This window comes from Paramacrobiotus metropolitanus, unplaced genomic scaffold (genome assembly GCF_019649055.1).
Source record: "Paramacrobiotus metropolitanus isolate TYO unplaced genomic scaffold, Prichtersi_v1.0 Parri_scaffold0000019, whole genome shotgun sequence".
Lineage (NCBI taxonomy): Eukaryota > Metazoa > Tardigrada > Eutardigrada > Parachela > Macrobiotidae > Paramacrobiotus > Paramacrobiotus metropolitanus.
Window position 1 is genome coordinate 888664 of NW_026570239.1, and position 17718 is coordinate 906381.

General features: G+C 42.6%; 1 long non-coding RNA gene across 1 annotated transcript; it reads right to left on the bottom strand.

Annotated features, from left to right (window-relative positions):
* Window positions 1-1335: 1335 nt before the first annotated feature.
* Window positions 1336-2315, bottom strand: LOC129586042 (uncharacterized). The gene is made up of 3 exons (XR_008690091.1): window positions 2143-2315; window positions 1814-1964; window positions 1336-1388 (listed from the first exon to the last, which is right to left on the bottom strand). It is a non-coding gene; the product is annotated as an uncharacterized LOC129586042 (long non-coding RNA).
* Between the last annotated feature and the right edge of the window lie 15403 nt (window positions 2316-17718).

Genomic DNA, 17718 nt, shown 5'->3' on the forward strand with positions numbered 1-17718 from the left:
ATCATTTCTCATGCATGCAGAGAGGAATTGCGCGCTGTGGCAGCCGCAGTAAATACCGCTCTCACCTGCGATAGCAACCCGCGCTCGACGCGTTGCCGGTATGACACATGGAATTCTTCGCTTTTACTCGCGTTCCGACCGCTCACAGAATACACTTTCACGTTCCGTCCACCTGTCTGCATTAGTAAACCCCCCTGCGCGCATTAATTACATTTCCTACGTAGCGAAGCCTTCGCTTACTGTTAAATCTGCATCATTCGCTCACTTCAAACTAAAAGATGGAGAAAAATTTACAAGATTTTTGATTCCAAATAAGTGCAAATTTATGGCGATTAAGAAAAGTAATAGTCATTTTCCTTCACATAGACAGCTTCGCCGTTGATTGTATACTTAAAGGATTTGGCCCGGTACATAGCACCAAATTCGTGTACATACACGGTAACTTTCGCTGTCGCGCACTACCAAATACGTTTTTGCATTGCTTTATGGTATTTTGTAGCCAAAAGATTTGTATACATAGGCGTGAAATCCGTTTTTGCGCACAATATCCGGTTCGGGAGTTATGGCTGTTAGAAAAATCCAAAAAGTTTAAATGCATTCAGGTGTACCAAAAGTTTCATTATGGACCGATCCCTTTCACATTTTGCAGGTAAATGCGCATAACCATGAAGATCGTTCTTACACCGATCCACTGTTCTAGCATGATTTTCAAATTTTAAAATGAATTTCAAAAAATTTAAAATTTATTCTAAAATTCGAGAAAAATCTTGGAAGTCTGGATCCGTGTAAGAACGATCTTCATGGTTATGTGCATTTACGTGCAAAATTTGAAAGGGATCGGTCCATAATGAGACTTTTGGTACAACTAAATGCATTTAAGCTTTTTGGAATTTTGCTACCCTCATAATGCGCAACCGGATGTTGCGCGCGAAAACGGATTTCACGCCTATGTATACAAATCATTTGTCGACACATTGTCAAAAAGCAATCCAAAAAAGTGATTGGAAGTGCGCGAAAGCGAATATTCCCGTATATGTACACGAATTTGGTGCTATGTACCGGGCCAAATCCCTTAAGCGCACGAAAAATCGCCGATGTCTATAACTTCTTTTGATTTCCATGAATTGTCACTTACTTAGGCTTGAAAAATTTATAATTTTTTTTCACATATCTTAAATTACTGTTTTAGCGTATTTGCTTCGTAGTTTACGAAGGATGAGCATTAAAAGTGAGCCATACGATATGGATTCCAGTATTTTCACTGGCAAAGCCTGCCGTCGCTACCATTCAAATGTAACCGCGCGCTGGGAAGGTTTACTAGTGCAGACAGGTTGTCGGAACGAGAAAGTGTAATCTGTAAGCGGTCGGACCGCGAGTGAAAGCGAAGTCTGTAAAAGAGAAAGGAAATGGACAGAACGTTTCAACAAATGGTCGCACTCAGAAAACAAGCATTATCGTATTACTAGGAAAATGCACCGATAGGCCCATTGGAAGACCGGAGCGCAGCGCTTAGCATTCAATATTTTCCGAGTTTAAAAATCCTGAAGATTTGCAGTTTTCCGCTGCTTGCTTAATTTTAAAAAATGTTTCGTACGAATTTTTTGAAAAGAAATGACAAAAATTAGTTAAAACAGTTTTTTGCTGCTTTGTTCTACCGCACATAACGTCACATTTGAATCGATAGTTGAGTGGCATTTTATTGTGAATATACGAAATGATGGTTTTTAATTTCCGTATAACGTTGACCTCAGGCATTATGCAACCCGAAATCCAGATTCGGTTTGTCTTTCGGGATCTACCTGCTCAAACTGACCGAATTTTTTAAGCGGTTCCGGTGACAGATAGCTTTCCTAATCCACGCAGTTGCAAGATGTCTCCAGAATTAGTAATACTTTCCTACATGTGAGCCAAATAGACCAAATCACCGAGTAGCAGCATCTTTCCACTCTCGTTCAGACGTTTCACTAAGACGTTGCCAGGTTTCAGGTTAGTTTAATCGTGTATCATTCCGATAAGACGACAGAAATCTTGTCCCGCAGTAATTTCTCTGCAGCAACGTGCACTGCACGTTATTGCAAAGAGATAACAACGGGGCTTTTCGTATCGTGCAGTAAGGTCTTTGTATTTGTTCAGAATAGTTACCTTTTCCTGATCCTGCTTCAGAAGGAGTATGCGGTCACCTGATATCAGCCATAACAAGCTCCAAGAAATCAAAGCATAACTGCGGGTTTAAAACAAGACCACCGATTGCTATTACTAATAAATAGGGAAAAGACCACCATAAGCTTACGTTAATAATGTGATTACCGCTAAAGCGCTCCATCACTATCTCAAGTGTCGTTCGTCCGGCAGAAACAATCGAGTCGTGAGCATTTTGCAACGGCGAGCGTCGAGCGATAAGATAACAGGTAAGAGCTGCATGAAAATTAATGGCTAGCAATAACAAGTGGTTCGACAAGAATTCAGTATTACACTGAATTCTTGTCGAACCACAATACTTGACTTTTGATAACTGATTGACGTTGCACGTAATAAACCAATCGGCAAGCGCTACAAATTAACAGCAACAGTACTCCCTGAACTAATAACGTTCTAACTGCAGTGAAAGTTTGAGACTTAATCTTCGAAAGCGTATATTATGGTATCGTACAAAAGCAGCGGATGAGTCGCACTGGTAGCAAGTAGCGGTGGCGGAATATTTGACATCGCAGTCTATGTTAATAAAACCGCATGCCCGTTTGCGCATTGAAATCTTTAAATTAGCGTTAACAAACTTACCAAAAGTCTCTCTTACTTGGCTGTTTTTGCCAGTTTTATGAGTATTTTATGGTTCTTTTCTGCTAAGAAACTGCTACATATTCAATAACATACTGTAAAAACTGAAAAAAAATCGAAAATAAAAATCTGCTCAGTATTAGCCTGGCAATAGTAAAAGACGAACTAGTAAGGGAAGTGGGCCGGTGCATGGTACCAAATTCGTGAACATGCACGAAAGGTTACACTTTCGCGCACTCCCCAACACGTTTCTGTTTCGGTTTATGACAATCTGTAGCGAGAAGATTAGTATCCGCTGGTGTGAAAACGCAACATCCGGTGTGTGTGCGCGCAACATCCGGTTCGGGTGTGTAGCAAAAAAGCTAGCTTTATCAGTATGCTGATTTATGCTTATTGTTAGAACCCAGGAAATAAAGTCGCCGTCTCCCGGTAAACACAAAACAAAGCATCTGTGAGATTCCTCGCTAAGAACTGTAGTACAAACCCTAGACAAAATTAATGGTTATTACTACGCCAACAATGACAATTGCAAGCTTAACATAAGAATACGTAAACAAGTCGCCGAACACAGAAAGCGAATATCTGAGAAATGTTTAAATAAAACGCTGTTTCTTGTTTTGTGCTCCTGGTGTGAGTGTCTGCACTACCAAATCTCGATGTAAGGCATGCCCAGGCTGTGGCAGCGCTCCAGCTACCAGTCCCATCCCGGCAAGTCGCTCCTGCTGCTTGCAATCCGCAGACTGACCGCACCCTTCAACTTCGACCTCAGGTTCCGTAATACGAATGCAGTGCGATGATGGGTCCGTAACGACTCCGAATGTACGAACAAAATCGATATGCGCGCGGCTGCACGTAAAATTAACGCATGTGTCGGTGCTTCGCTTAAAATTGCCTTTGCTAAATAGTTAACTGTTTACCGATTTTGTCAGCGTAATGCAATTTGCTAGTTTGCTGCTCGGTATGCAACGCAGCCAACGCTTGATGTTTTGAAGTGCTACCCGATACGTTGATGTCATACATTAAAAGGGCAATTACTATTTGGATGCCGAGATATCATTAAGATACTTTAAAATGTCTCTACCAGACCGTTGTGGTGGGGTTTTGGTTGTTGACGGAAAGCTGGTATCCTAACAACATAGTTATCAAATTAAGTTCATAGTTCTGATCATGTAAGCAGCTTTACTACACTGCTTTACGTAACAGCAGTTCCGCAGCAAAACTTAAGAAAAACTGGTTATACAGCCCAAGAAACTTGTTTGGTGTAACAAAGTTTTTTCTTGCCAACATCTCTGTGTAGCAATTAATAATGATAGTCTGAATGATAATAATGTTAAATATTGACTGAGTTTTTCTTTGTTGTTTTTCTTTTTGATGATTTCGTAGACATTCTGCGTAGTAAGGTTGGTCGGCTTATCTTTAAACGCGAAGCATATGTTGAGGAACAGGAACTGAAGTCAGAGTTCATCACTGCGATTATTTTTTTATCAGTTTAGTTGAAAGTTCTGCTAAAAGGGATGGACTGGCGTTGGCTATGGCAATGCTCCGATACATGAATAACGTGACAGTACCGGTTTGTCGTTTTTCCAGTTTTTATTTACTTAACATAGTTTTTTAGGTTTAATGAGTGTCCTACCTGTAAAAGTCAAAAAATAGGTATGGTACGTTTTCTACACGCTTATTTTTTGGGTTGCGAAACGCGTTATCTGCCTTACCACCCGTTGTCTATCTATTGTCTTGAGTTGTTTACCCGTTGTCTCGCGTTGTCTGACCGTTGTTTTGCGTTGTCCTGCCGTCGACGCTACTTAAGACAACAGGCAGACAATGCTTCGACAACCCAAGACAACGGGAACACAACGCAAGACAACGGGAACACAACGCAAGACAATGGGTAAACAACGCAAGACAACGGTTGGGCAATGCAAGACAACGCAAGACAACGGTTGGGCAATGCAAGACAACGCAACGCAACTGAAAACTGGAAAACCATCTTAAAATTCGAATGGACCAAGTCAACAGGATGGCTACAGGCGGACACTACAAGTCAACATGGGATACAGAAAACAACATGAAGGATTTTGTTGCCGAAAAATGCGACGTGTAGAAAACGTGCCATACGTGCATTTTTCCCGTTGTCTTGCGTTGTCTGACCGTTGTTCTGCCGTTTCCTGGCTATGTGTAACCATTGACTTGCGTTATCGAAGCGTTGTCTACCTGTTCCTAGTTGCGTCAACGACGGGACAACGCAAAACAACCGTCAGACAAGGCGAGGCAACAGGCAAACAACGCAAGACAATGGAATGACAACGGATGGCAACGCAGACAACCCGAATAATTTTGTAACTTAAAAAACTAACGTGTAGAAAACGGGCCATACCAAGTCAAAGACATCGGAATCGATTTGGAAACCGACAAAACGGATCCGCTTCTCAACTCCTGCTCGACGACACCCTCAGCCATATCCAAAATAATAGCACACAGTTATTCTGGAAATGGCAAAATATGTCGTCACCAAGAATAATTTTCCGGTGCAAAAAGTAAATTTTTTGGTCAACTTTTGGCTATGAAGGAAATGGCTATTCGACCACCCTGACCCCTCTTTTGGCAGTTCTAACATCGTCTTCGATGTTAGAACTGCGTCTTCCGGTTCAAATAAAATTGACGATAGAAGGTATGTAACGCACGTTGTCTCTATCGTTATGTGGTTTTATTACGTTTAAAGAATGAAAGAAAAGCAGTGTGGTAATGTATATCATTGCCGCGAACTGGATGCAAAACTTTGCCGGATGGAAGCTCCGCGAGAAGAAGCTGCTCGGCAACAGCTAGCAGGAGCTTTGGTCATGAAATGCAATGAATTTAGCGTTGTTACATTCTACTTATCATGAATATTGTGCAAATACGTTGGTTTATCGCTATACAAATACGTTACAAATATGACTTTGCTGGTAAGAGCCTGCAACGGACGTATTTTCCAGCCTTTCTCGCTTGCAGCTTCGCTGTATGACCATAATTACTCAACTTTGTTTCGACAGCAGTGAAGAGCAAAGTGGTCCACTAAGCATAAGCACTAAGCATAATTTATCATCGAAGCAGAAACGTTAAAGGTGCCAGCACAGTATTTACTTAGGCATGGATGGTAAACGAAACTGCATGAAACATCCTACTCGAAACACTTTACCGGCCCCAATTTACTGAAGCGCATCAAAACCAGCTCGTGTCTAACAAACACAGCGCGAATATACAGCAATGCTCTGGAGACAGCGGCAACAGCAGTATTTAAACTGCGATAAGATATTAAACGCAACGACCACAAAACCGTGTCAGCCTGTTAAACCTGCTCTACAAACAGTCGCAGTGAAAGCAGAAGCCGTAAAATACCGCAACGGCCCCAAAGTCATGCCGGTTGTTGGCCCTGCTCAGGAACAGGAGTATTAACAGCAACCGCTGCTCGAATCGTGTCGGTCAACTTCGCCTTAGCCACCTATCTGCTTTTGCGTTTCAGTTTTCGTTTTTTTCAGAGATTTACCTTTGTCGTTGCCGATAGCCAACTAATTTGCCGCTTCTGAATGCCGTCGCTGAAAGCTTTAGAAGTTAGAAAGAAGAATTTCCGCCAGCTCATTGCTCTTTATATATTTTCGTGCTGCTTCCGGCATTGCTTTTTTTTCGCAATATCTTTACACGTTATCTGCACAGTCCATCAGCCAGAATTACAGATTTCTGAATTTTTATACCTGTAGTCACCGACGTTACAAATTTTCTAGGTTTTACAACATAGTGTAACATCCTACTGTAAAGATGAATACCGCATAATCTTTGCATTTGCACAGAAAACGATTACTACGAAGTTTTTGACACGCCGGCAAGATCTTCCACATACTTTAGTGTTCATAAATGTTAAGTTGTAATCGAAGAATAACACAATAAATTACAATTACGGAAAAAATGGCGGAAATAATTAGGCTAATTACGATACGATTAATTATTTCATTTAGTTGATTACATTATATTACGAACAAACTACAATCAAGCGGAGCGCACAATAATCGACGATTCTTTGAATAGAAGACCCTTAAGAAACATTTGAGCGTATTCCTTCTCATCTCCATTTGCAGTTATACGAAACACTGAATTCGTGAGCGGAATTTAACTCCTTGTGAAGTTTTGTCCATGCGGAGGCGCATAAGATCTGCACGTGTTAATGCCGGATATGCTTAGCAGTCTCCTTTTGGAATTTAGACTAACCGGATTAACCCTCCAGCGGGCGGTACCCGAAGGAGTGAGAGTCTCCTATTGAAAATCGGGATTTCCCGATGAAAAAATTCAATTAAGAAAGGGAATTTTTTGTGAGCTTTCGCTGACCATAGGTCAGCGGGGGTTTTTTTTTTTTCTTTTTTTTTCTTTTTTTGCCTACTCCATTTGCTTGTAAATACTTAACATGGGTAATGATGATAATGAAGATGAAGATTTGTCTAATTTTACTTTCGTCGGGCTAACCGATGTGTTACACGGTATCTTGGATGAATTATTCGCTGTATCCAATGGAAACACCAAACTGGGAAAACTCTTGAACAGCCACAAAGACGCCCTGCTGCAGATTCCATCGCTGCTGAGAAATCACCACATTCGCATCCATGAAGTCGCGTTGAAAGCAGAAACAGAACTGAAGACGGAAAAAGAGAAGCTTGCGAAACTACTACTCGAGGTCGACCTCCCATCGACACTGGACCAAACCCTTTCCCATGTTCCTCAGCAACCTGAATCTCGTCATGCAAATCGGACCTATGCCGAAGCGGTTAACACCAAAGCTCCGCCACAGCCTGCAAATAAAAATGTCCTGCTGCTGAAACCGAAGACCATAGCGCCATCCAGCCGCGCCCGGAAATCTGCAACCGAGATGACGTCATTCTGTCAGACGCTCACCAACGTGCTCCTGAAGGAATGGATTCTGCCAATATTACCCGCATCCGACCGGCATCCGGTAAGTCTGTACTTGTTGAGTTCAAAAGTAAAGAAGATGCTGAAAAAGGCGAAACCATGTTTAACCACCATGCCGATAAGCTAGAAATATCTGTTCAGAAACCAAAGCCGCGTAAGTTCAGGATGATTGTTCGGAGAGTACCACTTAGCATGACAACGGAATCTTTCATTAATGAACTGATCTCGAAAAACCTTTCCGATCACAGTGAGGTGAAAATTGTAACTACGCTGAAAAGTAGCAAAAAGGACCGCGAAACGTACGCTATTGTTATTGACGTTGATGAGTTTTCAAGAGCCGTTCTGAATGAGAAAAGTTCGATTAAATTGGGTTGGTTTCTGTGCCCTGTTATGGACCATTTTTATGTACCGCAGTGCCTAAAGTGCTGCGAATATTTCCATGTCGAGCGCACCTGTAAGAACAAGCCGGTGTGTGCTTATTGTGCGAAAGATCACATTTCGTCCGAATGTCCTGAAAATGATCAGTTTGATTGCATTTGCATAAACTGTCAAAAAAATGAAAAATTCTCGCAGCAAAAACCACATTCGGCCTTTGCCCATGATTGGTGTGACCTTTACGTTAATCTGAAAGATTCGAGAACTTTTTACAATTCTTATCGAAAAAACGGAGCATGAACCCGGAACTAGAGAGAGTTCTTAGCGATACTACGAATGTTACTAATTTCCCAAACAACAGTGCATTTTTGAAAAAAAGTCGTGACCGTAATATAAAGATCCGTTTACGATGTTGTAACGTCAATAGCGTAAAAAATAAAAGAGCCCAGGTAAAATTGTTCTGTCGCGACAGTGATGTAACCGTTTTAACTGAGACGTGGGACAAGTCATCTTACCCGGATGCATGGTTCGCTGACCTTCGGTCGTTTAATGTTTTTCGTCAGCCAAGAAAAGATGGTCATGGTGGTGTAGCAATTGTTGTTCGCAAATCGTTGAATGCTTTTCGTAGAACTGATCTGGAAGATTCTTCTCTTGAAATTGTTTGTGTTGAATCTGTAACCCTGAATATTTTTATTCTTGGTTTTATGCTCCACCCTCCACTTGTAAATCTTCCGTTCGCACTTTAATTGAGCATTTACGTAAGCGCTTTTCGCCGGCAATGTTTGCTAGAACTATCATTATGGGTGACTTCAATCTACCTGATATAGATTGGCATAGCAAAACAGCAGCTATGCCAGTTAGTCGGGAACTGCTACGCGCACTTAAAGAATTTAATTTGTCCCAGTTGATTAATTTTCCTACCAGGGAATCAAACTGTCTTGTCCTTTGTTTGTTAAGTACTAGCTTCGTTTACGAGGCAGCCGTACCCATTTGTCCACCTTCTGTCACTAACGATCATATTGGATTTCAGTTTTGCTTAAGTGTAAAGCGTTTTAAGATAAAGATTCGATCGTTGGCAAAATGGAAAATAAACAGCGGCAACATAGCAGAGTTTACACATGCATTAACAGTACTCGATTGGGCAAAACTTTTCAACATGCCAATGCCGACCAGCGTGCATCCATTTTTGAAGAAACGTTCTTGAGTGTTGCTAAAACATTTTTCAAATACGAAACTGTTAAAGTACGTGTTGGTTCACTTGAGTATCCTAAAAGTCTGAAAAAATTGCTAAGATCGCGCGATCGGGCTTTTAATCGCTACCGTAAATCCCATCGCTTTCAAGCTGAACTTAAAGAAAAGTGGAAGTCCCTGTCTAAAAATGTGAAAAATGACAAGACAATTTGAAAATCGAAAACTGTATGAAGTTGCAACGTCTCATCGTAATAATCCGTCCAAATTTTGGCAATTTCTGAAATCAACAAATGATCGCTCAGCTATGCCTCCGTTACAGCAACATACTGGTGCTTTAGCGACTAACGACGTCGATAAAGCCAATATGCTGAACAACCAGTACTACGAGTCCCAGTCGAAGTGCGATGAACATTGCTTCAGAGCAGATACGGATTTATTGTGTTCAAATAATGATAGATGGGAAATTTCTGAGCAGTTAATTTTTGAACAATTGGCAACGCTGTCCACCAAAACGTCGAGCGGAAAATTTGAAATTACAAACTATTTACTAAAAATTGCAGCTAAGTCAATAATATTACCGCTTAAGCTTGTTTTCAACGCGGCTATTAACGAAGGTAAATTTCCGTCTGTGTGGAAGCTTTCCTTTATTACTCCTATCCTGAAATCCTCAGCCGATCGCAAACTTCCAGCCAGCTACAGGCCCGTCTCGCTGTTGAATCCTGTCTCTAAGGTCTTTGAACGATGTTTAAGTCATTTGATGCGCGATCATTTGAGTAAAAATCGCATTCTTAGAGACTATCAGTTCGCGTACCGAGAAAAAAGGTCAACAGAGTTGCAGTTGTTTATCTTCACAAAAATTATTAACGATTTCATAACAAACGGTATCGACGTCGACGCAGTGTTTTTGGATTGTTCAAAAGCTTTCGATAAAGTTTCACACGCAAGCATACTGTCCGCTTTAAATTCTATGAACTTTCCTAGCCAAATTGTTCATCTGATATCGGATTACCTAAAAGAACGTATGCAATGTGTTACGGTAGATAACGCAATTTCCGATTCAAAGCCCGTTCGCAGTGGTGTACCGCAAGGGTCAGTTCTTGGCCCACTTCTGTTTATTTGTATATTAAACTTCATTCTTAAAGCGCTTAAAAACGGCAGTGGTCTTTTTGTCTTTGCTGATGATGTAGTAATGTTCCGTCCCTTAGCAAAAGCAATGATAGTGAACTCCTGCAGGAAGATCTAGTGTGTGTAAAAGACTGGCTTGACGAAAACAGTTATCTCTGAACCCGGCAAAATCTGCTCACATCCGCTTTTCGAGAAAAACTTCTGTAAAATCGGCATTTCAGTATCAGCTTAACAGTGTACCAGTTCCTTTCAGTGAACACGTGAAATATTTGGGTGTTTATGTCGACCGAAAATTAAGCTGGAAAATTAACTGTGAAAATCTGGCGAAGAAATGTAATAAGAGAATCAGTTACCTAAACCATATTTTCAAATTCAGTGATGGTGGTGCCCGTATAAAGCTTTTCAAATCTCTCGTCCTCCCTATTGTTGATTACTGTTTGTCAGTGGCGTATTGTTATTTTAAAACATCAAATGACTTACTTGAACGTTGCCAAAAACGGTTCACAAAATCGGTTCGATTGGGAAGTGATCTCTCTAGCTATTCTGAACGGCTAGCTGAACTAGACTGGGATAACTTAAGCAAGCGTCGCTTAAAAAAGGCCTTAGAATTTATTTATAAGCTTAAGTTCTGCAAAGTTCCACTTTGTGAGCTAATGTTTGTTCCCTTGGAAATTCCCTTTTCTGCGCTTAAGTCTGTTTCAGGTCACACCCGTTCAACTGCCCGTCTCCACGACCATCCATGTCCCGTCAAACCGGCACCTACAACCATCTGCGGTACTACTGTTTTTTCGCGTTACGGATCACATGTGGACAGTCTAGCATCGATATGGAATGAATTGCGCCTTCCCCGAAGCTTACCTATCACTGACATCCTTTCAAGCTGCACTTCAGGATGTTGACTGGAGCAGTCTAACAGTGGCTAAACGACTGCTGGAGTTTAAATAACTTTGTTCCTGTTTTTGCATTAAATTTTTGCTTTCTGTTTTAGATCGCTTCCGAATAAGACAATTTTTGTTCTTCGTTAGTTGTGTACGTACTGCATGTTTAAATAACCCTCTTGCCGACCTACTGTCTGTTGCCTCGAGGGGGCTGTTCGCCCCGTTGCAAATGACATTAAAGCATTATTATAGGGGTGACTATGTCGCCTGCTAAACGCCAATGCCCATGGACGGTCTACAGCATAAAAACGTTTAATTCTGTAATAACAAGGCTAACAGGAATTACGTAAACGCAGTAACATCATTAAATAGCACAAAATAAGCACTTGAAACAGACATGCAGAAATGGTCAACAAACTGACCACTGGTCAGTAAAAAATTAAAAACTACCAAATCACGTTTTCCATGCATTTTGACCAGTAATACAGGTGAAAAACACAAAATAAACGACCCTAGCAATAGTTCATCCCAAAACTTTCGCTACGCTTGCATATGGTACTTCATGAAGCAGTCCTTGTGCAATTTAACATTGCACTTGCTGCATTTATGACTGGCCAAGTTCTTTTTACACTGCTTGCATCGCGTGCGCTTGCATTTTGCCTGGCAGACGGTTTTCGCGCGTTGTGCCGCGTGTACGGATACAACATCCGCTTAAAGATTAGGTATTTGTAGAAGCTCAACGTTTCTATCTTAATAACTATGTCAGCGAGAATCATTACAGAAAGTACTGTGAATAGGCCACGGGAGTACGAGGGTCATCATTTTCACAGTCGTCACAACAACGTTCGACATAATACGTGTTATCGGTTTTAAAATATTTTGATCATCAGAGATAAAGGAAATTATTCGACGGTATCGTCGAATGGAATATTAATGGAATGTTTCTTGCTCAACGGAGATGTTGGAAATATTCCCCGGTCCCGTTATATACCAGTGGAACGCTGTGGATGTTCCGGACTCCGACGGACTACTGCAGTACGGGAAGGCAGTCGACGCCCCGGAAGACGGGCACGTGGTGGACTTTGACTGTCCGGGCCAACGCTCCCAGTTAGTGAAGCCCGGTACAGCACGGGCATGCCGCAGTTCTCCAAGAAAGCTTAGGGCCTTTTTTACCTCAAACGATGGCATTTGCGAGGATAAACGAAATCTCCAGACACCGCTGCAAGTTCTGGCGCGGACCGCTGCCGACCGCCAATGGACCTGGTATTCCGCAATAGGTCTCCTGCGGCGACTAATGTGGAGCCGCTGTATATTTATTCGCATTCTGATTGGCCACAAGACCTTCGACAAAGCCGTTAGCACCAAAGTAGTTCGGCTCGAGCATTGTCAACGAAGTGTCTGGGATGACGATGGTCCTGTACGCTTCTGGGTGCGATCATGTTAACTGCCGTTCTTGTACTACGCGGGAGGCACCACTGAGCCGGCTATCTGGTCTTTGTGGACCAAGGAGCTTATGTTCCATAGAACGTACCCTCTGCGTGTGGAAAATGGACAACTCTTGTATTTGACGAGTGACAGCGAGGCGGATGGCTCAACCTTAACCGCTCACTTGGTAAATCCCTTAACTGTTCTTCTTTATCTCTCAGCAATTTTGAAATTGGAAATAATTATAGCACAACTAAAAAAATGCGCATTGGCATGCACTGGTAGACTGGAGCGCTGCTAAAACGTATTTGGCAAAAATTGCGTTAATATCTACTGTCACTTCCGTAACGAACTTCCGTAACCGTAACGGGCCAGACACATTGTTGTATTTGTGCTGAATTTAGATTTTAGAGGACTTCCGCTAGGCTCCGGTCGATACAGTAACTAAACTACGTAGGTGAAAAACTTTATTTATAACTGAAAGGGAAATCTTTTTAGTATAATATTTACTTAAATTTCACCATCAGTCAAGGCAGTTTCGTTACTTCTAAAATAAATTTAAATTTACTTCAGATAATTTATATTTAAATAACTTTTACCGCAAATAACTAAGTTGAGCCAGTTACTACTTTTTAAATAATTTCATTCTTAAATAAAATTGTAATCAACTTAAGTTAATTTACATTTAAAAAACTTTTGCCGTAAGGTTACTTTATTAATTTTTAATATAGTTATTTGTGTGTTTAGTTATATGCAATGCATCGCATGCATACTTTAGGAGCACTGGGCATCAAAAGATGAGCATTTAAAAAAGGGTGGACTTTATTCGACGGGTGTTTGGAATCCCTTCCAGAGAAAGCGCTAGTTTGTTCTCTCCCACCAGAAATACTCTGTATTACAGATCTATCAGCCTTATCCCTGCATATCCTTGACTGCGTCTTCACCGCACTTGGCACGATCGAATATGCAAGAATGCGCCGAGTTTCCCTATTGTTGAACGCGTTGATCAGTTGGTCGGAGGATTCTACCACCATATGGGTGACCTTTGAAAACTCTCAGAACCCCGCCCTTGCAATCGGGTCAAGGATAGTACAGCGTATGAGTGCACCACCCCGGCGCGTTATCGTTGCTTGTGCCACACAGGAACCCAGCGACTCTGTTTCCACTTTACCCGATTGTCTGTTGCTCCTGGCGGCGGCGCACGCCCAGCTCCCGCTACGGCCGAAGAAGAAGCTGCAGATATACTGGAGCCAATGTCGGTGACTCGGTGGAATCTGGGAGGCCCTGAGACGCTCCACAAAGAAGTGCTGAGAATGGCCGATGTGCTCCGGCAGTGTGCCGCCGCTGCGACGAGCGTTGTATTGCGAAACTGCCGGTTGGTTGGACTGCGTCGACATGTCGGCCAACAGATGGTCGTCTACGACAAGATCGGGCTGAACGAGGATTGCGCGCGGATGGTGACGGTTTTGTATGCGCTCATAGAAAGGCAACTGCAGCCCCGGGAGGACTGTCTGCCGGCTGCGGCAAAATGGATTACTGAATGCGCCGACGCTGGTATTAACTTATCAAGTTTCGTCGCTACTCGTGTTGATAAGGTAAAAATAGTGAAAAGGCCAAAAAATAACTTCAGATTATTGTATTCCGTATCCGTCGGACCATTCGACTACAGATAGCGAGTCCAAAATTTATTCGGGAAGCGGGCGTTCAGTTGGCATATTACAATCAAACTCTTCTACTTAGGTTTTGTTGGTGTACGAGAAAGACCGGACCGATTCTCCGCATCATGCAAAATGTCAATGGACGCCGCAAGAGCTGCGCTGTCTCGACCCGCAATCGTTGAGCACCATCACATTGTGAGCGCTGGCCCGGCAAATGGAATGGTTCAAGCAGGGTGCCGATGCCTGCGAGAACAGGATCGGGATCAAGTGCAAAGAACCGCCGTGATCCGTCGGCATGATCCGTTCATCCGTAGTGATTTATGAGAGAAAATCCTTGCTTTTATGAGAGAAAATCCTTGCTTTTCCCGTTTTTGGCAGGGCAGTGGCACTTGCCACTGCCATCGGCTTTGGCAACTGCTACAAAATCATTAAAAGATCCTTTTTCTTTAAATAATAAGAAAGTGCACCGCTATCGGCAGGCACTAAGAGACCAAAGCGAAACCCGCAACTAAAATTCAAATCAGTAACTGCATTTACCGTGTACGATAATTATGTTGCCTAATCACGCCAGATTGTACATAATACTACCAAGTTCCATTTGCGTACTCTTATAGACCACCGTACATTGTGGGCACTTCTTTTCGATTCTGCTTATCATTTAAGGCACGTTTTCTTAATGCAAGGTCAAGCAAAAGTAACAGTAAAATCAGAAGCGCAGTTTCATTTCCTTTCTGTGAACGATTGGAAAATATTATTTTTCAAACATAAAACTGGGGTTTGGAATGTCTGCTAGTTAAGAGCGCATTATAAGCACAGCTGCCCCAGCAATAAACTGGTTATCTCGGGCATTCCAACCAATTCTCGGTTTTCTTCATAATCGCCTTAATCATCGTGAATTTTTTATCATTTGCGCCCACTAGTTGTTCTCTGTCGCAGCTGTGGAGGCCTGATAAAGCCCTGCAGTTTCATATAATATGAATATCATGGTTGCAGAGAAAACATCGGCCTGTGCCATTCAGATTAAACAACTGTAAGTTTATAAAGATGGCTACATGACTTTTTAAGAATACTCCCGCTGATGAGTCATGCAGTTAATTATCATTCCAAGTTCAATAAAACGCCAGTAGAACTAGCTCAGCCGAACATATCGGAGATTCAAACGGTATTTTGTGCGTGAGCTTGTTGCTGATCCCGCTGTGCGCGCGACAACATGGCGAAATTCAATACCCACAAGGTCAGAGGGGACAGTGTCGTCAGATCCAGTCGGCGCAGATCGTCCCCACTCCAGCAATGCTTCCACTGGTAGCGGTTTGTCAGACGAGGGTCCCCGCACTGATATTGCGTCAAAATCTGGATAAGGTATTCAAAAAACACGAAATAAAAGCGACTAATTTATGAGCAATCTTACTATTCTAATGGTGGCGCAGCTTTCCGATGCTTCGTTAGCCCACGCTTCCTGCGCCACCCACCGCGCTATCTCGCCGACATCCAGCGGAATCCACTGATCCATCCACAATAGATGCCGCTCCAGCAGCGCATACAGCCCCGTCTCCATCTGCAACACCGTATTGCGGATGACGGTGAATTCACTGGGAATAGTGATGACGTTCTCTTGGCGGCCAATACCGCAGAAGCGGCAGTTGCGCCATACGATCCATTCCACGGATGATGCCGCATCGGCACACTCCTTAGCCAGCAGCTGCACCTCCGCCGAGAGAAGATTCTGGCTGAAATCCCAGCGGCACCGGTTGAATGTCACCTGTCGAATAACCGGTCGCTTGAATATTTATTACTTCTTTAAGATAAATGGTAAGCCAAATAATTCGACGAAAAAATTCGTGCCGGCTTGCGCTGTGAGAAGTGAGGGTAATCTTCAGACAGCGAAAAATACTACCCTAGTAATAATTATTGTAATATGAGTACGCATTTTTTCCCACACCACATTTTCCCGTTACCACAATTTTCCCTTTTACCATATATCTATCGCAGGCTTTGCATTGCGCGAAGGAATGTTTTCGCGGATATACGCGAAACTGCAATAAGAAACTCTCTCTCTCTGTATAAAGCTTCACCTTCAACTTTTTCTTGCGGTTACCGCGCTGCTTATAAATGGCGCTGACCAAGCGCAAGCAGTCGCTGATTCCCTGGAGCTGCCAGTTCTGGAAGGCGTTGGTTATGACGACCGTCTCCGTGGCAGCGGTTAAACACTGGACGATGCACATACCCACGGAGTACAGATAGGTTGCATTGCCGGCGGCGTCAAAGTTGAGCGCCAGGCGGCGGCTGGTGTCATCCTGCTTCATAACCGCATCCCACAGGGGGCTGACACGGCGGTAGAACCAACGTTCATTTGTCCCGCACCAGGACAGGATCCCACGCAAGATTTCCGGTGGAAGTTTGGCGGCTATTTGACAGGATACCTGTTCCGGTGCATTCCGCAAAAGAAAACAAACGTCGGGTTGGATTTTGGACGGTATCCAGTGCCCATTGGCGTAAGTCCAGTCGGTCTGCATGCGCCATGCCATTTCCGCTTTGGCCTTTTCATTCAGCTGCTCCTGTTTAAGCGCAATCACAATAATTGTCACAAATTCACATAAAAGGTTGCTGTGCCAAGTTCAGGCAGTTGCGTAAAATAAATTACAAAATATTCCCGTTCGCGATTTAATTATTAGTTTTCACTTTTCCAGTACCAGTTTCTCTTGCCAATCCAACAATGTCAAAACTGTAATCGCTGGACATGGGAGATCATAAGGGACAGGCAGATCATAAGGGGCGATACCACCCTACCGCGCTAATCACCACCACCCCAGACGGTCCTTTTCGTCCCCAGATAGGGGACGAAAAGGTAGGGAAGGAGCTTTGGAAAACATGCTAACATCTCATAATGGTTTTCAAGGTCCTCCGATTTTTAAATTTCGGTCGAAGGAATAAGATTGTTTCTTGCTAGGCTTTGTGATTTTTGTACAAAAAATTTGATTCTCTCTGTACATCCGCTTTTTGCATAGAAATAAAATTACCAAAGTTTGCACAGTACCAGAAATGCAGTCTGTATCATGCTAAAATTAAGCAGAAATAAAAGACTTCATTGGTAGAAACAAAAGAATTTTTGTAACTGCCAGAACTTGTCGTATCAAGGCTGTACATGGCCGGATATTGTTATATAAGTTTCAATTTTTTCAAAAACGACTTGTGCGGATAAATACTATTTTGAAATTGATTTGATTCACAATTCTTACGGTTATACCAAACGCTATTGCTTCAAACTTTGTTTAAAAACCATACCAAATCATCGTCCGATAGCGGTGATAGTATGGCGGGCTTACTCCGATCCTGGAGATACAGCAGGCTTTCGTTCAACA